The sequence below is a fragment of the Eleutherodactylus coqui genome, chromosome 5 (assembly GCF_035609145.1).
Source record: "Eleutherodactylus coqui strain aEleCoq1 chromosome 5, aEleCoq1.hap1, whole genome shotgun sequence".
In the NCBI taxonomy this organism is placed as follows: Eukaryota; Metazoa; Chordata; class Amphibia; order Anura; family Eleutherodactylidae; genus Eleutherodactylus; species Eleutherodactylus coqui.
In genome coordinates, this window is record NC_089841.1 from 233,498,548 (window position 1) to 233,524,911 (window position 26,364).

The window sequence follows — 26,364 nt, forward strand, 5'->3', positions numbered from 1 at the left end:
TCACGTGTGCTTCGCAGTCCTGCACTAGAGGCAAAGTGCTGTGCGATCAGTATGTCCTCAGCACTGCTAGTGAGCGGCCATTTTCCTGGAGACCAAGCTTGTCTTCTGCTGTGCTTGTCATATTGCATGCAGTGTTGGCCTCATGGCATTCATCTGCACATACACTGCCGGTGGGGGCGGGGTTTTACCGTTATTACAGTCCCTCGCATTAGTGCGACAAACATTTTTGTATGTGAGTTTGTGTGTTAGGCTGCAGTGCAACATGTCGCAGGCAATATCCCTCACCGCAAGAGAACAATCACTCGCTAATGGCGGAAGTAAACCGCTGTGTTACAGAACCAAACTGTCATCAGCATTGGGGCTGAAACTATTTGTAAAACGGGGGGTGGCACCAACCGCTTCTTTATTGTAAGCCCCTTGCAATTGAGATGGATGGTATTATCGAAATGGTTCACAGAGGGAGGGTGCTCCCTCTGTGACATCATCAGCCCAATGTTATGTGATCGAGGAGGGTCGATGGATTGTCATAGCAACCAGGTGCCAGAAAGTGGCGTCCGGGTCTGCCATGACCTATGATCACTACGCTAAGCGATAATGTAGTGCAGTACAGAAGTACTGCAATATATTATCATGGTGATCATAAGATCGCTGGTTCAAGCCCCCAACAGGAACGTAAAAAATAATACTGGTAAAAAACCCACTAAAATAGTAGGAAAAAAACAACTTTTTTGCGCAACTGTTTAATAAACAATGAAAACCCCCCACATGTTTGATAACGACTCATACGGAAAGTTGAACACACTTTTTATCCTCCGCAGCCAACGCAAAACATTAGAAAAAAGAGTCACTGTTCATTTTGCATCCCTAAAATACCAATACAAGTGGTTAAAAAATCCATACGCACCCCAATATAGTGCCAATAAAAACTACAGCGCCTTATGCAGAAAACAGCTCTGTCAGTGGAAAAATAAAAACATTACGGGACTTAAAACAATTCAAAGAAGAAACAATAATTTTTAAAAAAATGTTTTTTTGATCTGGCTGGGTGTGGATTTCTCCAGCCAGCCAATCCCCCCGGTCTGCTGCTCATATATACCATCTCCTCTGCTGTGGTTGCTGGGCTTTCCTCTGTTTGTTCAGTGTGAACAGTGTTATGTTCCTGTGTGTCGGTCCTTGTGCCGGACGTGTGGTGTGAACTGTGCTGTTCAGGGTGCATGGTGTGCTGTGTTGTAGGCAAATCCCTGACATATTGTCAAAGGATCTCAGTGCTGCCAATCACTCTATTAGATCCAGGATCTGGGCTTTCAAATGTGCGATGTGCATGCATCTTGCGCAACAGTATGCACCCCTGATTGGCTGCTCAAGGACCGCATACATTTCATACGTAGCACACTAGATGGCATAGTCAAGCATGGGGATCTACAAATTTACTTACAGAAGTAATGAAGATCAACTAGATTACACTCCTCATGTGCCTCTGCCCGTTCCCATCCACTCACGTGCCTCTGCCCGTTCGCAACCACTCACGTGCCTCTGCCCGTTCGCAACCACTCACGTGCCTCTGCCCGTTCGCAACCACTCACGTGCCTCTGCCCATTCGCAACCACTCACGTGCCTCTGCCCGTTTGCAACCACTCACGTGCCTCTGCCCGTTCGCAACCACTCACATACCTCTGCCAATTTGCAACCACTCACGTGCCTCTGCCAATTCGCAACCACTCACGTGCCTCTGCTAATTCGCAACCACTCACGTGCCTCTGCCTGTTTGCAACCACTCACGTGCCTCTGCCCCTTCGCAATCACTCACGTGCCTCTGCCCCTTCGCAATCACTCATGTGCCTCTGCCCCTTCGCAACCACTCACATGCCTCTGCCCATTTGCAATCACTCACGTGCCTCTGCCCATTTGCAACCACTCACGTGCCTCTGCCAATTTGCAACCACTCACGTGCCTCTGCCCGTTCGCAACCACTCACGTGCCTCTGCCCATTCGCAAACCACTCACGTGCCTCTGCTCATTCGCAACCACTCACATGCGTCTGCCCATTCGCAACCACTCATGTGCCTCTGCCTCCGCCCTTCGCGTCTTAATTTTTTTATTTTAAATCGCTCACACGCTCTCAATGCCTGCTCACTGTCACAACTGATTCGCTTCACTTACACACTCACTCTCTTACACCCTCTCTTACACCCCACTTACTCTCTTACATCCCTCTCACTTATGCACTCACTCACACCCCCACTTACCCACTGACTTACTTACACCCCCTCACTTACCCACTCACTTATTCTTACACTCTCTCACTTGCATACTCACTCTCTTACCCCACTAACACCCCCTCACTTACATACTCGCTTACCCCACTCCGGTGCCGCTCCGATGCTCTTGCTCCCTGCTCCACAGATTCTAGCTGATGTCCCTTCCAGTACATCACTCACTTCCGGTACTTTGTCACGCTTAGCTGCCCGTCTTTGAAAATGCTTAATTTCGGATATGTCCTTCTTTATTACTGGTGCCCATACCTGTACACAATGGCCTTTGTTTATGAATATTATCGTATATTTTGCCAATTTTTTTTGTTAGAATTTCGACAGTCGTAAATTGTGCCAAAATTTACAAAAGTGGTGAACAGACTTGTAAATTCTGCACAATTTATGCTTCACCAAAAATAGGAAAGATGTGCCATAAAATGCGTCAACTTTTCCATAGCAGTGCTTCGTGCTCCAAAAATGCACCAATTTGTATTCCAAAAAATGTAATACATACCTAAATATTTATGTAAGATGTGCATATATATATTTATTGCAGTATGCAAAAGAGAACTCAAATGACGGAACTCTCTTCTGCATAGTGTTAGAAGCATGTGTCAGACGTCATCCAACATGGGAACTATACAGCGAAATCTCAATGAGGTCCGACATTGGATTGGAAAGGGTTACACTGGTGACATTTAATGGAGAGTTTACTTTCTCACTTTTCATTTCATTGGACATTTCATTTTACTAAGTGAATAAACTGGTGAAAAAAACGATTTAACAGATTTGCTTTCTCCTCATCACCCGCTACAATTTTTACTTCATTTCTTTTTAAAGGGTCAAAACTTTACGTTTTAATCTAACTATGGGTTAGTTTTACTCTGTTTAGCAGTGGATCTCTGTGTGTCCAACTTTGCTGCTTTTATTTTCCATTTACATAATTAATTTTTTCCCTCATAGCTTTTTAATGCTTCTTCATTGCCTTCTTGTTTTAATAGTTTAAATGCTTTGTTTTTGTGGTTTATTGCCAGCTTTACATGTTTATTGAGCCACATTGGTTTTCTATTCCTAACCCTTTTAGGTATGAACTGCTCATAGCGAGTACTTAAGATACGTTTTAAAATTTCCCATCTATTGTCTGTACTCTTATTTCTGAGGACATTGTCCCAGTCAATGAGGTTAGGGGCATGTCTAAGAACAAGCTGATTGAACTTTGCCTTCCTAAAGTCTAATATTTCTATACCTCTCCGATAAGACTCCCTATTGAAAGACAAGGTGAAATGCATTATATTATTTCCCAGGTGCCCCCCCCCCCCCCCCCCGACCTGCACCTGTTATTCTGTCAGGTCTATTGATTAATATAAACCCTTTGCAATCCAATTTTGGATTCAGGGTTTCCTAGGGGGCTTTCTCTTTCTGCCATTATACAATGGCGCCACCTGCTGGCTAGAGCCAGTACTGTGGTATGGGACATGCTGGAGAGGCCCCTGACAATAGAGCGGCCAGTATTATACAGTAAGAATACCCTGCTGGACGTCTTCTGACATCGGAAGCTGTACAGCCTTCAATCAGAATGTCTTTAGATGTCAGACAGTGGATTGGAAAGGGTTAAGTCCAAAATGGCTGTCCCTCTAGTTGGTTCCTGCACAAGTTGGGAAAAGTTATTATCTTTAGTTATGGACAGAAACCAACGTCTTTTATGAGATCCGCAGGTTTCGGTTTCCCACTTTAGATCCGGATAGTTAAAGTCTCCCACAATATTTACCTCATTGTGATTTGATGCTTCATCTAATTGCCTCAATAATAGATTTTTGTTTACTTTTGTTATATTTGGTGACCTATAGCAAACCCCTACGAGGATTTTACTATTATTTTCCCTTCATGTATCTCTACCCATAGAGATTCCAATTGTTCATTTCTCTCACATATATCTTGATGTAGTGTGGGCTTAAACAGGACTTTACATGATGACACAAAACTATGTAAAGAAAGTAACACAAGAGAGGGTGCAAGGGGATTATGAGAGGATATGGCTAAATTGGTGGCTTGGGCAGAAAAGTGGCAAACAAGGTTTAACACTGATAAATGTAAAGTTCTGCACATGGGCAGAGGAAATACATGTCACCAATACACACTAAATGGGCAACACTGACATGGAAAAGGACTTGGGGGTTTTAGTTAAAGGGGTTGTCCCGCGGCAGCAAGTGGGTCTATACACTTCTGTATGGCCATAATAATGCACTTTGTAATGTACATTGTGCATTAATTATGAGCCATACAGAAGTTATAAAAAGTTTTATACTTACCTGCTCCGTTGCTAGCGTCCTCGTCTCCATGGTGCCGACTAATTTTCGGCCTCCGATGGCCAAATTAGCCGCGCTTGCGCAGTCCAGGTCTTCTCCTGTTCTCTATGGGGCTCCGTGTAGCTCCGTGTAGCTCCGCCCCGTCACGTGCCGATTCCAGCCAATCAGGAGGCTGGAATCGGCAATGGACCGCACAGAAGAGCTGCGGTCCACGGAGGTAGAGGATCCCGGCGGCCATCTTCACCGGTAAGTATAGAAGTCACCGGAGCGCGGGGATTAAGGTAAGCGCTCCGGTAAGCTTTCCTTAGGTCCCTGCATCGGGGTTGTCTCGCGCCGAACGGGGGGGGGGGTTGAAAAAAAAAAAAACCCGCTTCGGCGCGGGACAACCCCTTTAACTGTAAGCTTAACTGGAGCAACCAGCGTCAGGCAGCTGCTGCCAAGGCTAACAGGGGACTATGGGGTGCATCAAAAGAGGTCTAGGGGCGCATGATGAGAACATTGTTCTTTGTCTTTACAAGTCACTAGTTAGACCACATGTGGTGCCCCACCGGCCACCCAGGCACGAGGCCTGCGCTAAGGAGCTGGGAGGGAAGAGTTGGCACATGTCACGGTGGCTCTTACCAGACTGCTCCCCCGGAGGGACGCACGCAACCTCGGCCCAAGTACCGCTAAGCCTCTTCCAGGCAACGCTGGGACAGCGATTACCTGTATACATGTGGTAGACTGTAGACTTGTCACTGTTTCTTCTCACCGTAGCTTGTACCTGGCGGTTAAATGAAGAAAGTCCACACACAGTTAACTTAACCCTTTCCAATCCAATTTTGGATTCAGGGTTTCCTAAAAGGCTCTCTCTTATTGCTGTTATACAATGGTGCCATCTGCTGGCTAAAGCCAGTACTGCGGTATTGGACATGCTGGAGAGGCCCCCGACAACAGATCGGCCAGTAATATACCGTAAGAATACCCTGCCGGACGTCTTCCAACATCAGAAGCTGTACAGCCTTCAATCAGATTGTCTTTAGACGTTCGACAGTGGATTGAAAAGGGTTAAATACCACAGTCCCTGGGAACGGACAGAGACTGGAAAGACTTTACTTGAAGCTTGACAGTATACAGATTATTACACACCAGTGCAGGCAGGACAGTAGACTTGAGGTCAGGGAGGAGACACAGGATGACACCGGTCCTACAGTCCACTTAATCCAATGGTAGGAGCAGCATCCGAGGTGTAACAAAGCAGTCCATATAATCAAGATAACTTCAATATCAAATGGAAATTTTCTTTATTCCATGGTCAAGACAGCGACGTTTCGACCCACCCTCTGAGTCTTTCTCAAGCCAGAGGGTGGGTCGAAATGTCGCTGTTTTGACCATGGAATGAAGAAAATTTCCATTTGATATTGAAGTTATCTTGATTATATGGACTGCTTTGTTACACCTCGGATGCTGCTCCTACCATTGGATTAAGTGGATACTACTGGGATATGGGTCTAATCTAGTTTTGAAGCTTGCATCACTTCACTCCACCCACAAACTGGGGAATTGGTGAGTGCTGCTGGCTGCTCTTTCTTAATATATTGAAAATTTGCATTATGGGTCCTACAGGCCACGTTATCTGTAAGGTACGGCTCCTGGAATGGGAACACTCTGGAGGAGGATGGGGGTAGGATCACTCCACAGACACTCACTGGATTCAGAACTTGGATCACTGCACAGCGGACTCTTCTCTCCACTCAGCTCTCTCTGTCAGATGAAGGTTCCTGGGATAGGGACATCAGGATATCGTTTCTTCAACCTCCATTCTCTTCACCACATGAGTGTTAAAGGTACCCCCATGTGGCCGGCAGTCTCACTGCTCTCGCACTACACCCCAATCACTCACATTTATAGGGTACAGACATCACGTGACTAGACAGATATTGTTACATTTCCAGACATATTCCAGCCACTTTCAGACATTAACCTCTCACATGCTGCAGCTGTGCAATACACATAACAGCAGACAAGACATTTTGCACAGTGCATCCACATTGAAAGATGACATGTATGACATTTATGGAGGGGCCAGAAAAAGGCGTTTCGGGTCACCACACACACATGAAATGTTGCGTCCAGTTTTGGGCATCGGTACTGAAGAAGGACATATCAGAGCTTGATTGGGTATATAGGCAGGCAATTAAAGTAATAAATGGAATGGGTGGACTACAATACCCAGAAAAGTTATCAAAATTGGGATTACTAAGTTTAGAAAAAAATACGGCTGAGGGGCGACCTAATAACTATGTTTAAATATATTAGGGGACAATACAGAGATCTCTCATCATCTATTTATATCCAGGACTGTGACTGTAACAAGGGGGCATCCCATACGTCTAGAGGAAAGAAGGTTTCTACACAGAAGGGGGTTCTTTACTGTAAGAGCAGTGAGATTATGGAACTCTGCCTGAGGATGTGGTGATGGCAAATTCAATAAAAGAGTACAAGAGGGGCCTGGACACCATTCTTTAGCAATACAATATTACATGTTATAGCTACTGATTATTCAGAAGGGTTGGTGATCTGTGGATTATTCCAAATGCCAGATTGAAGCCTGGAAGAAATTTTTTCCCTTTAAATGGGGAAAATTGCCTTCTAGCTCGTTGTGGTTTTTTTTGCCTTTCTCTGGATCAATATTGGGGGATAATAGGCTGAGAGGGATGGACATATGTCTTTTTCAGCCTAACATACTATGTTACAAGTCCCTTCTGTAACCGCCTAGTCACAGTTTTCCCCGCATAGCACTTTAAAGCCTAACAGCATAACCCCAAGTCAATTAAACTTCAGGGATATCACTATCTTCAGGTAGGGGGCATAAACGACTGTGAATCAATTTCACCTGCATTGGTGGAAATGAAAGTCGCACTGGAGAGACAACAGCAAGACAACCCCCAGAAAGGGGATACAGACAATCGCTTTCTACTTATTCTTCCTGACTGATTCTTCCCTAGTTTTGCTAGTGACCTTGTCACTACTGGCAGCATTAGACGGCACCCGCAGTCCAATCAGGTTGCATAGGTAGTCCTGTTCCCCTAGGATGGCATATTCATACATGCCCTTGCAAGAAGCTTTGCTGTGTCTTCCAGTACAGTCTCAAGAGCATGGAGCACATACTAGGACATGGGCCGTTATATGAGGAGAGTTGGATATGGCATAGAAAAGTACTAACCCAGCATCAGGACCGGTATCTGCTCTGTTGTAGGAGGAACAGCAGTTCCAGAACCCAACAAAATGACTTCCAGCGGGCTTCTGGTCAGCATGATTCTGACCAAACTGCCAGAAACATTCTGCATGTGGGCCAGATGGCCTGTAGTGGGACCTGTACCGGCATCCCACACTTTGCAGCTCAATTGGCATTTGCCAGAATTGGCAGGTCCACCAGCATGACTAAAAGTAACGAGCAAAAGTGTTCTTTGATTGTGCAGAGTGTAAGCTCTCGCCCACGACCTGAAGGTTACAAGTTCAATCCCCGCATGATTCAGATGGAGAGGTTCAAGGTTGACTCCATCTATCCAAGCCTTCCATCCTTCCAGGGAAGAACCCAGCTTGGTGGGGGCTAATAAATAGTAATTACCTAAAAGTGCTGCGGAATAAGTTGGCGCTATACAAATAACAAGAAGATGGTCATTAGGGCACATGCAAGTACAATTTAGACTTGCAAGGAGCCTATCCATTTTCGTCAGCACAAGAGGTTAGCAGACTTTAAAATAGCAGAAAAACTAGGAAAACAGATTTTAAGATAACAGACTTTAAAGTGGTCGTACCAGAATCACAAGTTATCCCCTATCCACAAGATGTTTAGAATGGTGGTCCCGCGTCTCCCTCTGCCTGTCACAGCAGGGTTGCTTCTCCCCCCCACAGTGATGTCAAAATGAATAGAGCGCTGGTCGAGAATGCGTGACCGTCACATTAATTTCAATTGAGCTGACGGAAATACCCGAGTACTTGGCTATCTCTGGCAGTCCCATTGAAAGTGCATAGTGCGGCAGTGCATTTGCACTTCATTCAGTCTCCTCCTCGCTGCAGGGGGTGCAGTAAGCCTACAGTGAGGAGGACAGGGAACACAAGACCCCCGTTCTTGGGATCATGGGGGTCTCAGTGGTGAGACCCCCATCAATTAATAAGTTATCCCCTATCCTTTGTTTGGGGGATGACTCGTAATCCTGGTACAACCCATTTAAGGGCCAATTCACATGCAATCCATGGATATCACATGGCCTTATAATAGCTTGTGAGGCTATCCATATAGCCAACTTTTCACATGAATTGATGACCTAGGTGTCATATGCCTACAACCTTATGAATCTGGCCTAAGTGTGATATTTGGCTCTGAACAGCAGTTGTAAACAGTGGGGGTAATCAGAACGCGGTCTACGATGATACAAATAACCCACAGAGAGTAGAAATCAACTTTTGTGACATATAAGGATTAGAGATGAGCGAGTATACCCACTAAGGCACATTACTCGAGCGAGTAGTGCCTTAGCCAAGTATCTCCCTGCTCGTCTCTAAAGATTCGGGGGCCGGCGGCGGCTGGGGAGAGCGGGGAGGAACGGAGGGGAGATCTCTCTCTCCCTCTCCCCCCCTCCCCGCTGCAACTCACCTGTCACCCGCGCCAGCCCCGAATCTTTAGAGACGAGCGGGGAGATACTCGGCTAAGGCACTACTCGCTCGAGTAATGTGCCTTAGTGAGTATACTCGCTCATCTCTAATAAGGATGTTTACTGTTCAGTTCAGAAATAGCTGTAATATATATATATACACTACCGTTCAAAAGTTTGGGGTCACCCAAACAATTTTGTGTTTTCCATGAAAAGTCACACTTATTCACCACCATGCGTTGTGAAATGAATAGACAATAGAGTCAAGACATTGACAAGGTTAGAAATAATGATTTGTATTTGAAATAACATTGTTTTTACATCAAACTTTGCTTTCGTCAAAGAATCCTCCTTTTGCAGCAATTACAGCATTGCACACCTTTGACATTCTAGCTGTTAATTTGTTGAGGTAAGCTTGTGAAATTGCCCCCCACGCTTCTAGAAGCATCTCCCACAAGTTGGATTGGTTGGATGGGCACTTCTGGCGTACCATACGGTCAAGCTGCTCCCACAGCAGCTCAATGGGGTTCAGATCTGGTGACTGCGCTGGCCACTCCATTACCGATAGAATACCAGCTGCCTGCTTCTGCTGTAAATAGTTCTTGCACAATTTGGAGGTGTGTTTAGGGTCATTGTCCTGTTGTAGGATGAAATTGGTTCCAATCAAGCGCTGTCCACTGGGTATGGCATGGCGTTGCAAAATGGAGTGATAGCCTTCCTTATTCAGAATCCCTTTTACCCTGTACAAATCTCCCACCTTACCAGCACCAAAGCAACCCCAGACCATCACATTACCTCCACCATGCTTAACAGATGGCGTCAGGCATTCTTCCAGCATCTTTTCATTTGTTCTGCGTCTCACAAACGTTCTTCTTTGTGATCCAAACACCTCAAACTTGGATTCATCCGTCCACAACACTTTTTTCCAGTCTTCCTCTGTCCAATGTCTGTGTTCTTTTGCCCATCTTAATCTTTTTCTTTTATTGGCCAGTCTCAGATATGGCTTTTTCTTTGCCACTCTGCCCTGAAGCCCAAAATCCCGCAGCCGCCTCTTCACTGTAGATGTTGACACTGGTGTTTTGCGGGTACTATTTAATGAAGATGACAGTTGGGTACCTGTGAGGCGTCTGTTTCTCAAACTAGAGACTCTAATGTGCTTATCTTCTTGCTTAGTTGTGCAACGCGGCCTCCCACTTCTTTTTCTACTCTGGTTAGAGCCTGTTTGTTCTGTCCTCTGAAGGGAGTAGTACACACCGTTGTAGGAAATCTTCAATTTCTTAGCAATTTCTCGCATGGAATAGCCTTCATTTCTAAGAACAAGAATAGACTGTCGAGTTTCAGATGAAAGTTCTCTTTTTCTGGCCATTTTGAGCGTTTAATTGACCCCACAAATGTGATGCTCCAGAAACTCAATCTGCTCACAGGAAGGTCAGTTTTGTAGCTTCTGTAACGAGCTAGACTGTTTTCAGATGTGTGAACATGATTGCACAAGGGTTTTCTAATCATCAATTAGCCTTCTGAGCCAATGAGCAAACACATTGTACCATTAGAACACTGGAGTGATAGTTGCTGGAAATGGGCCTCTATTCACCTTTGTAGATATTGCACAAAAAAACAGGCATTTGCAGCTAGAATAGTCATTTACCACATTAGCAATGTATAGAGTGCATTTGTTTAAAGTTAGGACTAGTTTAAAGTTATCTTCATTGAAAAGTACAGTGCTTTCCCTTCAAAAATAAGGACATTTCAATGTGACCCCAAACTTTTGAACAGTAGTGTATATATATATATATATATATATATATATATATATATATATACTTGGTATATGGTAAGGGTTTGAGAAAGATTAGAGAAGGTCTAAAGTGGAAGTTGACAGTATGAATACATGTGCACACCCAAACTTTAAGCCGACCACGTCGGGAAGCAGACTTGCTTACTGACAGATTGCTATGTAATGCTAACGTCTTAGGTCAACATGAAATTGTATAGCCCTTTCCACTTAGAAGAACAACATTCTCTTCTCCTCTACAGAAAATCACCGACTGAAAATTACTAAAAACTGGGTACAATGAGCCTGCGCTTCATGCTGTGAAATTCTTGTTGAGAGAGTTCAGTTGGGATAAAGGGCCGTGCCTCTTGCTGTGTGCTTGTATGCAAGTGTGCCTTTCCTTTTTTTTTTCTGAATTTGGCATTTCGAAGTACCCTACGATGACATTTCTGAGCCGACTGAAGTTCACATCAACCCCTGTAGGGGGTCCTGGATTTGTGCTAAAATATATTGCCTCTCCCATTAATCCAGAGCAGATGGATAACTCCAAACAAAACCATTCTTAGAGAAAGCAATGTAAATAATATTATCACCATTAACCAATAAACGAGTCATCACAACCCGGCGTACTCTTTTCCGAATTTTTATATTTGGTGATGTTTTTAATGCTCTGAAGGGAAGCGATGCCAACATTTCATTGGAAGTCATAAAAACCATTTGACATATAAAATAAACTCCGACATCTCTTATCACTCTGTGTTGTTTAGGACATCCTTGCCAGAGTTACATAAAACTTTTGGCCACGGGCTTTGGCATCGGTGACCTGCATTAATACTTGTGCATTTATCAAACATTCGATCCCAATTCTCTCTTTACCTATGAAGTTAAAGGAAAATGTGGAGCCGTCTACAGTACTATAGCCAATACTCACCCCGTCACAACTGCATCCAATTATACAACATTAAATAATAGTGTCGCTAATGGGAAGGCTTTCTTTTCTGCTAGTGTCTATTATCTTTAATGATAAACAGCAAGCATGTGAAAAGTCTATAAAGCGGTCTTCAGAAAACTAGAAGAAATGCTGTTTTTTGTGAAGGTCAAGTAAGGACATAAGTAGAAGGCCTTGTGCGCCCTCTGGTGCTTAATCAAAAGGCTTCCGGGTTAAATTTTTATTAATGTGTACCCACACTTTCAGATGACTTTTCAGAATTAAGCCGATATGAACTTCAGATACCTCTACTTTTGGCCACTTTATGACTTTTATCCTGCATTTTTCACTGGATTTTCACTCTGCAGGCTCTATCTGTAATTTTCAGTTTTCTCTGGTAGCACTTCTGTGTAAGTCATTCTCCTTCCTCCCCTTCCTTCCCCTCCTTTTTCCATAGACTTCTATGAGCAGCGAGAGTCACTGTTCAATACCAGTGTTCTGTCTTGTTATCTCTTTTGCTAGAGACTAGGGCTGGGCAATATGACCTAAAAATAAAAACTTGATTATTTTTACAGTATGGATAATTGTTGATTTGAATCTCAATCTTCTTATAGTGCACAGGTAAAAAAAAAAATCAGGAAGATGGGTCCTGCTGATCTTTTTTGCATGTAGTATTAACCCTTTGCAATCCAATTTTGGATTCAGGGTTTCCTAGAGGGTTTTCTCATTCTGCCATTATACAATAGCACCATCTGCTGGATAGAGCCAGTACTGCTGTATGGGACATGATGGAGAGGCCTCCAACAACAGAGCGGCCAGTAATATACAGTAAGAATACCCTGCTGGACGTCTTTCGACATTGCAGCTGTACAGGCTTCAGTTAGAATGTCTTTAGACGTCAGACAGTGGATTGGAAAGGGTTAACATGTAAGAATCGCGCTGGTTAAATTGAAATCATGAAATCATAATTTTCAAGGCCGCAAAATATGACAAAATCACGTTTATCTGTTTCGGCCCTTAGAGGAGAGGATGCCTTAAATAACAAGTGAAGTCCATTTTGGTTGAAGATAGGAAAGCTAGATGTGTCGCTGGCCCTTTAAGAGGTGGACCAAGCATGCACACCCTATGGGCAGATCTGATTGCTGGTGGGACTGAGTGGTGTGTGCCATGTATGGAGAACGGAAGGCGCTGATGACTGCAACTGGTGGAGGGAAGAGGTAGCACGAGGTAGCTGACAGAGGTTTAGAGTCCTTGCGTAAATGGAGAGGCCATAATAGGTTATTTTAACTAAGTGATTTTAATTATCCGGATTCAGTAGGCATTACATTACTAGCCAAATTAATAACAGAAGGGCATTTTTGCAATAATTTTCTCAAAATTTAGTCAGAAGTGAGTAATAAAAAAAACCTGTTTTATTAGCAAAATACAGTACTATATAAAAGCAATATCAAACAACATATCTTATACCTTGTACCCCCCCTTTGGCTTTTAATAGCACTTTACCCTGTCTGGCATTAATCAAATGGATTTTATGATCAGGTCCTTTATTTTGAGATCGTGGAACCAGACTTACAGGAGTCTCTCTAATAGTTTAACTTTGTTGGTTACGGGTCCTTTAGTTTTTAAGGCTGCACTAGACGTTCTCAATTGGGTTCATGTCTAGGCTATTGCCCGGCCATTGGAGTACCTCGAGTCCAAATACATTAAAAACAAGCATCAAACTTTTTGTCGAGTGGCTCGTTTCCCCATCTTGCATAAAAATACAGTTCCCATACAGAAAATGAACTGATTAAACCGGCAATTCTCACATACCGATACTGGAACTGATCCAGTGTTCCTTTTACTGCATTCAGACAACCTTGATCAAGACGACACTCTAGGCCATCAACTTGTATGGATGTTTAACTTTTGGACAACGCAGTCCTCTGAGAGTTCTCCTGGCTTCTTCCCTATACACAAGCAAGAGTTGTTCATCATTCCAATCATTGACTCCTCAGAGAAGCACACTCATTTCCAATCTTCCAAACTGCAGTTCTCAAACTGCTTGACCCAAGTAAAGTGTTTAGCCTTTATTTGTGGAGTCCAAAGCTTCTTCTTCCTGGATCCATAAGCTTGGTGACCTGCATCGCACAGCCACCTCCTCACAGTCCTACAGCTTAACCCTTTCCAATCCAATTTGTATCCTGGTTTTCCTAGGGAGCTTACTCTTTTTCTACCATTATACGACAGCGCTATCTGCTGGCTAAAGCCAGTACTGCATGAGGTGACACGTTGGATAGGCTCCGACAGCAGAGAGGCTGGCACTATACAGTAAGAGAACCCCGACGGACGTCTTCCAACATCGGAGCTGTACAGCCTTAAATCATAATGTCTTCAGGCGTCAGACAGTGGATTGGAAAGGGTTAACTTGACACTACTTTGCTCCTTTTGTAGCTTCCAAGATTTGTAGCATTCCTTTGGATTTTCCTGTGAGAAGTGAAAAAAAAGTGGAGCAACCCCGTAGTGCTATTTAATGACCGAACATGGTACAGGGCCAGAATAAGGGTTTGGCTGAAGGTTAGAGATTTTTGTATGAAGGTGCAGCCTACTACTGCCCTATGACTGTTTGTGACAGGCTGTAAAACAGGTGAAGTGATATAGGCAAAATACTGGTGTAAGGGAGCCTACCCACTTGCGTTGCCAATTTTCGCGCGTGAAAAACGCGGCGTTTTCGTGCGTTTTTCGCAGCGTTTTTTGCAGCCCTCCATTGACAATCATGGGTGCATTAAGAGAAAAATAAGGACACATATGCAACTGACAGTTCCTATGTGAAAAAACCCCACGAAACTGAAAAAACCCCCAGATGGACAAGAACACATTCTATACTAATTGCTCTTGAGAAAAAACGCAAAACATCGCAGGAAAAAAAATCGCAAGTGGGTGGGCGCCCTTAAGCTCAACACTCTACAATAGTATAACGCTTATGAAGACATAAAATTCGTTTTATTGAATAAAACTCAAAGCCAGCAAGAAAATACGTTTCGAGGCCCGAGGCCTCTTCCTCAGTTCAGCTGGGATATTGTACTGCAGTAGCAATAAAACATATCTAGAGTACAGCAATAATAGTGAGGGCGATAAGTAATAATAGATCATAGAGATAAATAGTAGATATTAGTGTGGATGTACGAAGGGGATGGGGGAAGGGAGAGCAACATAAAAATGATAAACACTGAGTTCAAGACTTGAGGGAAAAAAATCATATAAAATAATATAAAACAGTAACATAACATTCCACACACATATTTAAATTAGTACACTATATCATAATGTGTACATTGGAAACATGGCAGATCGGAAATGAAGATTCATAAAAACCTACCTATTAAATGACTATAATATAATATATATAATATTAATGGATTAGATGGTAAAAAATACATTTAAAAAAACTGACAAATCTGAGATGATTAGCAAATAAAACTATGAAGCGGTAGAATAAAAGATAAAACAATATTTGTGTCTTAATGTAAATATATGGAAATATTATATGGACATTTTTTACCCTTTTTGTGTAAATAGCTCATATGTAAGTTAAAAAACGGAAGCTAGTTATAGTTTTTAGAGGCGATCATATAGTTGGTAGTGGTGGTGATAGATGTTACAGTATTGCCATGATTAGAATCAGATGGTTGCATGCATTGATACACCATTAGTATGTGGTGTTAAAAGGCAATAAAGCTTCAGATCAAACCCACCAACTCTGGTTGGGTACATGTTTTAGTTGTACATATTTTCCACAAGGGGAGGGTCGTAGACACCGGAGAAGGAAACGTAACCATAATGTAATTAATCAGATTCAATTTCAACTAAATTCGGAAAGAATCAAAAGCTCAGTGTGAAAGAATCTAAAGCAATGAGGTTCAAAACCTACCAGCTAGAGTCGGGGACCGTAGATGGAGAGAATAGTCAGTAATCCTTACTGGCCAGTGAATAGCACATCAAGACACTTGGAATTCTTCAGGGCAAAACTGCTTGAACTCCTTTAAGTGACTTGTGTTGGTGTACAGCAGTCTTCAAGTCCTGTCACTGAGGTCTGGGCTTTCCATAAGCCATTCCGAGACATTTACAAGGTTTCCATTTAAACCACTTCAATGTAGTTATATTAGAGTCATTGCCCTCCTGGAAGGTAAACCGCCGTCCCGGTCTCAAATCTCTGGCAGACTGAATCAGGTTTTTTCTCAAGAATTGCCCTGTATTTACTGCCATCCATCTTTCCTTCAATCCTGTCCAGTTTTCTAGCCCCTGACAATGAAAAACACCACAGAGTATGATGCCGCCCAGAGGCGTAACTTGAAGCTTCTGGCCCCAATGCAAAACCTGTAAAAGGACCCCCAACTATAATGCTTTATTCATAGTACTGGGCTCTCTATATGGAGAAGAGAAGGCTTATGGGCCCCCCAAGGCTCCTGGGCCCGGGTGCAACCGCATCCCCTGCATCCTCTATAGTTACGCCCCTGATGCCACCACCGTGCTTCATTGTGGGAATGGTGTTCTTGGGATTGTGGGAAGTGTTGGATTTGCACCTCAAATAGCGTTTCCCATAACGGCCAAAAAGGTTCCACTTTAGCCTCACCTGACCGGAGAACCTTCCTCTATGTGTTTGGCAAACTCCAAATTAGTTTTCTTATATTTCTCATTAAGCAGTGGTCGTTCTTCCATAAAGCCCCACTCTGTGGAATGTCCGGCTTCTAGTGTTCCTATAGACAGATACTTCCATCTCTGCCGTGGTTTTTGGTTCTAATTCAGAGTTATTTGTGTTTTTGTTGAATTTCTGATCGATGTCCTCCTTGGCTGGTCCGTGAATTTTGGTGGGCGGCTTTTTTTGTCAGGTTTGCAGTTGTGCCATATTATTTCCCTTTTGTTATAATGCATTAAATGGCGCTAATTAGGATGTTCAAAGTTTGAGAAATTTTTGGACTATTTTGTCAAGTAGTTTTTATGTAAAATCAAGATGAAAATCCCTTTTAATTTTATGTTCCAATGCAGGAAAAACACAAAGGGAGTGAATACTTTGCAAGGCACTGTAAGGCTGGGTTCACATATGATGTAAATTCCGCATGCATTTTTAGACCTGAGATTAAGCCGCAAAGTGGACGAGATTTGCAAAAATCTTGCTCACACGCTGCTGACAGTCCGCTGTGGACAAGCCGCGCGGAAACTGACATGTGGTACGGATTTCAAAACCGCGTCATGTCAATTGTATGGCCATTTCTGCTGCGGGCTCTCTTCTCTCTATGGGGAGAGACTTCCGCATTGGAATACAGGCGGAAAGGCCACTTCAAACCCACGCCAGCCTTTCCACTGCAGTAATCTCGCAGAATTTCCGTGCGGTCCCGCTGCAGACATTCCACGAAGTTTCCGTCCCGTGGGAACCCAGCGTAAGCATAACAAGTTTAATATTTAATATTATGTGTTAGAACTAAAGATGAGCGAGCATACTTGCTAAGGGCAATTACTCGATCGAGCATTGCCCTTAGCGAGTACCTGCCTGCTCGGAAGAAAAGGTTCGGCTGCCGGCGGCGGGGAGGAACGGAGGGAAGATCTCTCTCTCTCCCCCGCTCCCACCTGCTCACTGCCGCAACTCACCTGTCACCCGTGCCGACACCGGAATCTTTTCTTCCGAGCGGGCAGGTACTCGCTAAAGACAATGCTCGATCGAGCAATTGTCCTTAGCGAGTATGCTTGCTCATCTCTAGTTAGAACAGCTCTATTTGTCATTTTGTTGCCCCAGAAGTAATCATCATTAAGGTTCTGCTCATGTATGTGTTGTGGTTTCTGTATGACAGAACGCACGATGATGTGCCAGGTTCTTTGTGCGCCCACAGTGCCCACTGACCCCATTCACTTTTATGTAGTCTGTTGTTTTGGCGGCCAGGATAGCGCTGCATACAGTGCCGTTCATTCCATTATGTCTGATGGACTTCTCAGTGGACGTTCATAAGAAAGCCTCTGAAACATATGTGAAGACTGCCTTCTATAATAAGTATATTTAGCTGCATTGGTATCATGATGTCACTTTTGTTACTTTTCACTGATTCCGTCAGTTGATTTAGCAGAGTTATTACATCCTTAAGACAATAAGGTTTTCTTCTACCTAGCATGTAAGTACACGTTAGTCTTCAATATTTACATATGTCTCCTGCTTCTTTTTTCCTTTTTGATGGATAGGTTCAGATATGTGTCACAAGATAACAAGCTTTTCAAAACAACATGACTTATACATTGTCTCCATGTCAGCAAAATACCAAGAGATTGCAGCTTGCCCAACCCCTCGATTTTCCGGTTTCTAGTAGCAAACACATTACCTTGGTGTGGGGTTCGGGGGCTGGATCCTGCAGGATTGTGTTTCTATCTATCTGGCTGTGTGGGAGTGGGTCTGGGTCATCCCTGTGTCCTTCCTCCTTCCTCATGGATGTCACCATGCTAGGTCTCTGCTGGTAGAGCTCCCTCACCCCAGGAATACCGAGCTGCCTCTCGTTGGGGCTATAGCTCAGGTACTCCAAGTACTGTTGCATTGTTCCAAGTGGAGTTGCCCCACAGCGGGACCTCCCTGCTGCATCTCCATGCTGGGGCTGCAAACCAGAAGTGGCCGCGGTGGAATTAGAGCGTCTGAAGTTACTTCCAGAGAAGAAGGATGCCGGAGACGTGCATGCCCAGTCTGTTGAGGACGTGTGGTGCTAGGGGTATCTTCTGATCAGGATCTGTATTTAAGATAGGACGGTTCAGGTGTTTTCTGCCTGTATCACCTTGGATGATCAGCAGGTGGTCCAAGAGGAGAGGCATACAGTCGCTGAAGAATTAAAGACTCTAATTAGGGAAGAAATTAAGGCATCTATAGGCCAGTTTCAGTCCCATCCAGCAAACAGTTCTATACCTATTCCTAAAAAGAGACCTAAGGTCCTGTCTGAGACTCAGAGTCAGATGAAAAGATACAACTCTTTAGCAGCACAGAAGAAGGGGAGAATATTTCATATCATTTGGATACTGAAAACAATAAAGATTATGATATGAAATATACTAACACCTTGTTAATGGCTGTTGAGGCTACAATTTTAATTAACAATCCTATCAAGTATTCTGTTACGTCCGCTTGGTGCACTAAAGTGCCATGCCTCTGTACGGATGCAGGATTGTGTCCTTTTATTAAAACTGCAACACTCACACATAGTATTGCAAGGACCAATTGCACCTCTCCAGGCTAAGATAGAAGGACCACTGTCTCTTACTAATCAGGGAAAGTGGGGAACCCCACCTAAAAGCAGGGTAATCGTTCTGATAAGGTTGGCCCCACTGTCTTCATCTGGGACCTGGCTATCCATGATTAGGATAGGATACAACACTTTTCACACACACTGAACACAGAACAGGACTGCACATAAAGTACATGTCTGGCCACTTGCACAGACATACCAAACACATCGCTGTTCACACCTACATACCAGGTTGTGTATACAACATATAACAAGATCCCCACTTAGAGCTCACATGCATACAGATGGTAAACCATAGCCAGTCCAAGTGTCCTCATACCAGGGGAATAGAGTCAGCCACTGTGCTGGCATAGTGAACAGTGTCGTGCATCACCCATCTGACATACACACAAGACATAAGACGTCTGGAGGTTGCACCTGCCCAGGAGTAGGGAGAAACCTGCGGGCCACCTGCACCTGTGTGATTGAGTACCACACACTACTCAATGCACGCACCCCAGAACACAAGGGGGGAGGGACAGCAGGTGTCCAGACCGTCTTTAGGGAAGGAGAGAGGGACACTACAGACAAAGCATACAAGCACCAGCTCTCAGTGGGCTCAACATAGAGTAAAACAGTAAAGCACTAAAATGACCAGCAGTCTCTCCCAAGAGTTTGCTGGTATATATCAGCTGCAGACGACAGGGATTGGCTGGTGGAGAATACCACACCCAGCCAGCTCAATTAACCCCTACCTGTGAAGGTGTGCACAAGGAAACCTGTAGAACCACAGGTCCCAGACACACAACCTTAACAGATTCATTGGTCAGAGGTTTAAGGCAACGTAAAAAAGGGTTTACCATTCACACTAATGTATAAAAAAAACTTATTACAGGTAGATGGAAACTGGTGGTTCTCAAGACCTTCATGAATCATTTAGGCCTCGTGTCCACGGGGAAAATAAGGCCCGCCGTGGATTCTCCATGCAGAATCCCGCAGCGGGTCCCTCCTTTCCCGCTGACATGAGGCTAAAAAGAAGATTAAACTTACCTGTCCGGACGCTGCAGATCTTCCCTCCGTCGCAGCCGGATCTTCTTTCTTCGACCCGGTGGATGTGCTCAGCAAGCCAGCAGCGTGCCGCGCGCATGCGCCGTGCACTCCATTTTTTTTTTTAAACTCCTGCTCTCCCGCGCCGGAGAGCAGAAATTCAGGTGCGGTGTGCCGCGGATCCAGACGGCTTCCATAGGCTTCAATTGAAGCCTGCGGGAGCCGTCCCTGCGGGAGACCCGCACTAAAAATGGAGCATGCCGTGGGTGTTTTCCCGCACACGCAATCCGTGCATCAGGGGAAAATGACATCTGCAGGTATTTAACTAACTGCGGGTGCCCAATGCATCCCTATGGGGCACGGATCACACTGCGGGAAAAATGCTGCGGATTCTTAATTACAATTTAGCCGTGGACATGAGGCCTTACTCTTCAGTGATGAAGAGACAGAAGCCTAGGATGAGAATCCAAAGAGCAATATCCAGGTAGCTACAGTAGTAAAGAACTCTGCTTTACCCTTTGAGGACTCACCCCAGCTTAGAGATCCTATGGACCAAACGATGGATGATCTCCTTAGAAGTTCTTGAGATGCCGGCTTGGCCCTGTTGAAGCCCAATGTAGCCTCCACAAAAGTAGATAGATCTTTTTTTGTATGGCTGAATCAATTAGAAGTTGATCTAAAAGTGAAGACCTCTAGGGATCAAATCCTGCACTCTACTCCCTTACTCAAACTAGCTACAGAATTCTTAACAGAGGCTACAGCTGAATCTGTATACATAGCCGCCAGGGTAGCGGTGCTGTCAAATTCACCTAGATGATCACTTTGGCTTAGTTAGCAGCAGTTAAACTGCGTCTGAAGTAACGGAAAATAAAGCGCTGCATGCAGCGCCTTTTCTTCTTTTCAGAAGATAGCCAGCTGAGCGGAGAGTGGTTGGACAGCATTATAGTCAATGGGGTTTGCCCGGCGTTGTTCTGTTCCGTCCAGGGTCAGAACAGTTCGGCCATGGGGATCCCCTTTCTTGCTCCCTGAATGGAACAGGAAAGGAAAATCCCCAGCGTAGAGGTGAAAATTACCCTTTAGACACTGTCTCTACATCAAAACCTTTGCCGGTTTCCAAAAGTCAAGCTTTAAAAAAACAAAAAAAAAGTTTCACCCTCCCCATGCGAAATCCCAGAGCTACAGAAAGAAAGGTAAAACAAGACTTTCTACTTACTCAAAAACAATCAATCAACAGACAAGCAATGATTCCATGAAGGTAGCAAAGCTATCTCACTTTGTAGCAGAACGGCCACCATCACATCCAAACTTTGTGTCTTAAGGACCATATTTGGGGGATATAAGAAAAAACAAATCACTGAGGGGGAAGAGAGGCAAACTCTAACGACGTAAAGTACATTCTGACAGAAGGCAAAAAATCCCTACTAAATCTGGGGGTTGTCATCTCTGTTCCTCCAGAGGAAAGAGGCTTGGGATACGATTCCCACCTACTCCCTGTCAGAAGACCAAATGGATCTTTCTGAAAACGTTCATCTCTTACAGAAACTTCAAAATGAACACCATCAAATCAACAATTCCTCCGATGATGAAGAACACAGTCATGGCTACTTTAGATCTAAAAGATGATCTTCTAATACATCCCACATACAAAAATGTTCCAAGTCTTGCAATAAAAGTAGAAGAAATTCTCCACTTCCAACTCCTTGCACATCTTTATTGGATATCCCAGCACCACAAGTGTACAAACTCTATGAGAGAAGTGTTAGCTCATCTCTGACTCAATGGAGTCACTGTAATCCCTTATCTAGATGACTTCCTCTTGATAGCGGAAATTGCTGTGACACCCACAGTCATGTACAGATGACTTGCTGCCTGCTTTAGCAACTAGTGTAAGTTCTCAATCTAGAAAAGTAAGATTTAGGGCTCACACCCACTTGCGATTTTTTTCCCCCCTGTGACGCGACAGCAATGATTATGAAACCAATGATTTTTAATGGTTTCATACTCATTTGCGATGTTTCAGCAGAGCTTTGCATCGCAGAGAAGAAATCTGTGATATCGCTCAGTGTTTTCAATGGGGCCAGCGGCAGCAGCACTAGCCCCATTGAAAACATAGGGAGAATACTGCTGACTTCTGCCACAGCTGTGACAGTTATGGCAGAAGTCCAGGATGCTATCCCTTTGCTTTCAATGGGGTCGGCACTGCTGACAGCCCCATTGGAAGCAGTGGTTTTGTGGCAACCCATGTAGCATGATTTTCGGGGAAGAGCTTGAAATATAAGCTTTTCCCTGAAAATCATCCCTAGCTGGTTAAAAAAACAAAAAAAATCTTTACTAACCTCTCCGCCGCTCAGACGCTGGCTCCCCTGCACTGCTGTCCAGCACTTTCAGCAGGCGGGGATTTAAAAATCCCCGCCTCCTGAAAGGGTTGTGCTAATTGGCTGAGAGCTCAGCCAATTACAGGCAGCGCTTAGCTATTTATTGAAGAGGGGGAACCAGCCGGAGGACACGTCTTAACAGCGGAGAGGTGAGTAAAGATTTTTTTTGTTTTTTTTAACCAACAGGGGATGATTTTCAGTGAAAGGCTTATATTTCAAGCCCTTCCTGAATAATCATGCTGCGGGGGTTGACAGAAAGCCATTGCTTTCAATGGGGCCGGCAGCAGCGCCGAAAGGGCTGTGCTAATTGGCTGAGAGCTCAGCCAATTACAGGCAGCGCTTAGCTATTTATTGAAGAGGGGGAACCAGCCGGAGGACACGTCTTAACAGCGGAGAGGTGAGTAAAGATTTTTTTTGTTTTTTTTAACCAACATGGGATGATTTTCAGTGAAAGGCTTATATTTCAAGCCCTTCCTGAATAATCATGCTGCGGGGGTTGACAGAAAGCCATTGCTTTCAATGGGGCCGGCAGCAGCGCTGATCCCATTGAAAGCAATGGGATAGCATCTTGGACTTCTGCCACAGCTGTGACAGCTGTAGCAAAGGTCCGCGGTATTCTCCCTATGATTTCAATTGGGCTAGCGCTGCTGCCGCTGGCCCCCTTGGAAACACTGGCAATATCACAGCGTTTTTCTTGAGCTGCGAGGCGAGTACAAGAAGTAAAAACGCCAGTGGGTGTGAGCCCTTAGAGCCTTTCCAAAGAAACATTTTTGTCGGGACATTACTAGATTCAGAAATACAGTGTGACTTTCTGGCACCAGAAAAGATGAAAGCAATGTCCAACAACAATGTCAGTTCTGGGTCCCATGACATCCCGTATTATCCGCAGTAGCCACAAGCCAGCTTCATTCAAGTGATACAAAGATTAATCCTCCAATTCTGGACAAAGGGATAAAGCTGACAACGAAAGTGATGCATTCCTTGTCTTGTTGGACTCAGGACAGAAACCTTAATTAGGGAGTAATATGATATCCAGTTGCCGAAGTCACCGTGAAAACCGACACAAGCAGACTGGGTTGGGGGACCCAGATAGAGAACACCTATTTTGGGGGAACTTGGCCACAATACTTCCGTTACTAGTCCTCCAACTTTAGGTAACTGAAGGCGATCTCGGAAGCCTTGAGGCAGGGATTCATCTGGTTCAGAACACGCATGTCGGCATCTACTTGGACAACTCCACGACTGAGATATCAATGAGGAACTTCACATGAGGTGCTTCAGAATCTGTCATTAGGAAGATAGAACAATACCTCTGCAGCGCCACCTATTGGATGGCAACATTCAACTCACATACATCTAATGGAAACATAGAATCAAGTAGCAGCCTTTTGAGTCAGAGGAATGATCCCTAAACAAAAAAACATTCGCTGTCATAGTGGACAAATGGGTCTACCTTGTATAGATATTTTTGCTTCAAGACAAAACCGTATTTTTTAATACAGCATTTTTTCCCCTGAACCGCAGATAAAATCAGCTAGAGGTAGACACCATGGCACAGAACTGGGATATCAAATGGGTCTATGGCTGCCCTCCATTCCCACAAGTCCAAGATCACCTTAAAAAGTTTGTGCGATTTTTGTCTCTCTATGGCCCAAGAAAATAGCTTGATCATTAAAGCGTAAAATAGTCTGGTCACTAAGGGGTTAAAATAATAACTTGGAAACCCCATTTAAGGCTGATATTTAATACAACACACTTGTCCGCTGAACTGATCCTCTTTTAACCCTTTCCAATCCACTGTCTGACGTCTAAAGAAATTATGATATAAGGCTGTACAGCTCCGATGTTGGAAGACGTCCGTCGGGGTTCTCTTACTGTATATTGCCAGCCTCCCTGCTGTCGGAGCTTATCCAACGTGTCACCTCATGCAGTACTGGCTTTAGCCAGCATATTGCGCCGTTGTATAACAGCAGAAAAAGAGTAAGCCCCCTAGGAAAACTAGGATACAAATTGGATTGGAAAGGGTTAAGTTAAAGGGATTCTGTCATCAGGTTCATGAAGTTGGACTCGGAGCTTACCTCCAAGTCACGGAGGTGGGCCATGCGGCTTCTCTCAGCTCACATCATGCAGACTGATAGTCCTCTCTCCTTTGATGCATAGGAGAGAGCTGTTACTCTGCATGCTGCGGGCGGGGAGAGGCCGATGCAGCTCGCCTCCGCGACTTGGAGGTAAGCTCCGAGTCCAACTTCATGAACCTGGTGACAGAATCCCTTAAATCCTAGGAAATGTAAATTGATACTATATGTGAGACATGGAAGGAATTTATTAAGACCGATATTTCATATATATAACCTTAATTTAATTCTTGCTGGTACACGATGCACCTAATGTACTAATAGGCGCACACCTCTTCATCCACTAGGCACATCTCGGTCTGTCCGTATGCCGGCCATGAGCTCGGATAGACAACTTGTGCAACATAGATTTATGAATAATTTATCTGGACGCCGAGGCCACACCCCTCCTGGCAAGCCACGCCCATTTTAAAAATTAAAAATGACATAAGTTGAGATAAAAGTGAAAAGTTGCAATTATTTTTTAATTTTTAGCATTAGTGTTGTCATAACTATTAATTTATGGCCCCATGTGAGGATTTCTTTTTCACGGGGTGAGCTGTAGTTTTTATTGCTACCATTTGGGGGTAAATACAACTTTTTGATCACTTTGTTTTAACTTTTTGAAAGTGAGGTGACCAAAAAGACCCACTCTGGCATTGTTTTTATGGCATTTACATGTTGGTTAGGGTGGTATCACATCTGCGGCGGGGTTCTGGTTTCCTGCTCCATTCAGGGAGTAGGAAAGGGGAATCCGTGTGGCTGTACAGCTCTGTCTTATGACGGACCCCATTGACTAAAATGGGGTCTGTTAGCTTTCCGCTCAGCTGCCTTGCCTTTAAGCATGCTTGCAGCACTTTTTCTTCTGGTCTTTTGTGCCGGATCTGCGATGGAACGTCCAATCGGAGGCTGCAGTGCAGATATGAAAGCACTCGCTGTTTTAGTGCGCCTACCCACTTGCGGTTTTTTTAATGCTGCGATATCGCTACGCTTTTTTAACACGAATGTACAAACTTGCGATGCGTTTTGAACATTAGAAAGTCCCATTGACATTTGCGTTAAAAAAAACGTAGCGATATTGCAGCATTAAAAAAACACAAGTGAGTAGGCGCCCTTGTAGTACGGGTTGCTATGGACACAGAAATACCAATATGTGTCGTTTATTTGTTTTATTCTTTTACATAATACAAACAGCCACTGCTGCAGAACCTCATAATATACACATCCGCCGCAGCAGAACCTCATAATATATACCTCAGCCGCTGCAGAACCTCATAATATATACCTCAGCTGCTGCAGAACCTCATAATATACACATCCGCCGCTGCAGAACCTCATAATATATACCTCAGCTGCTGCAGAACCTCATAATACACACATCTGCTGCAGAACCTCATAATACACACATCCGCTGCTGCAGAACCTCCAGTTTTCCAGTCTCCTGGCAACCTGCATAAAAAAGTAGTGAAAACGCACGCAACTCTGTATTTCGTGCCTCTTTACACGACCCCATGGGGGATTTCGGTTTGTTACTATGGGCAAAAACAGGACATGCTGTGCTTATGTATATGTGAACTATTGGTGCGCGGAAAAATGCTCATCTGAATACATCAATACATCAGTTGGCGGGAGGGGGGGGGTGATCGATAAATTACCTGAAAACACTGCGAAATAACAAATCACACGTTGTATTTATTATTTATTT

At 44.1% G+C, this 26,364-nt stretch overlaps 1 protein-coding gene across 2 annotated transcripts in view; it reads left to right on the top strand.

Annotated features, from left to right (window-relative positions):
* MLLT3 (MLLT3 super elongation complex subunit) overlaps positions 1-26,364 on the top strand; it is a 234,083-nt gene that overhangs the window by 3,738 nt on the left and 203,981 nt on the right. Inside the window, exon 2 of one of the 2 annotated variants that reach the window (XM_066604337.1) lies at positions 6,164-6,384. The exons of the other annotated variant lie outside the window; for it this stretch is intronic. The gene's annotated coding sequence lies outside the window, so the exon portion shown is untranslated. The remainder of the gene's footprint in view (positions 1-6,163; positions 6,385-26,364) is intronic. 2 annotated transcript variants of the gene reach the window in all.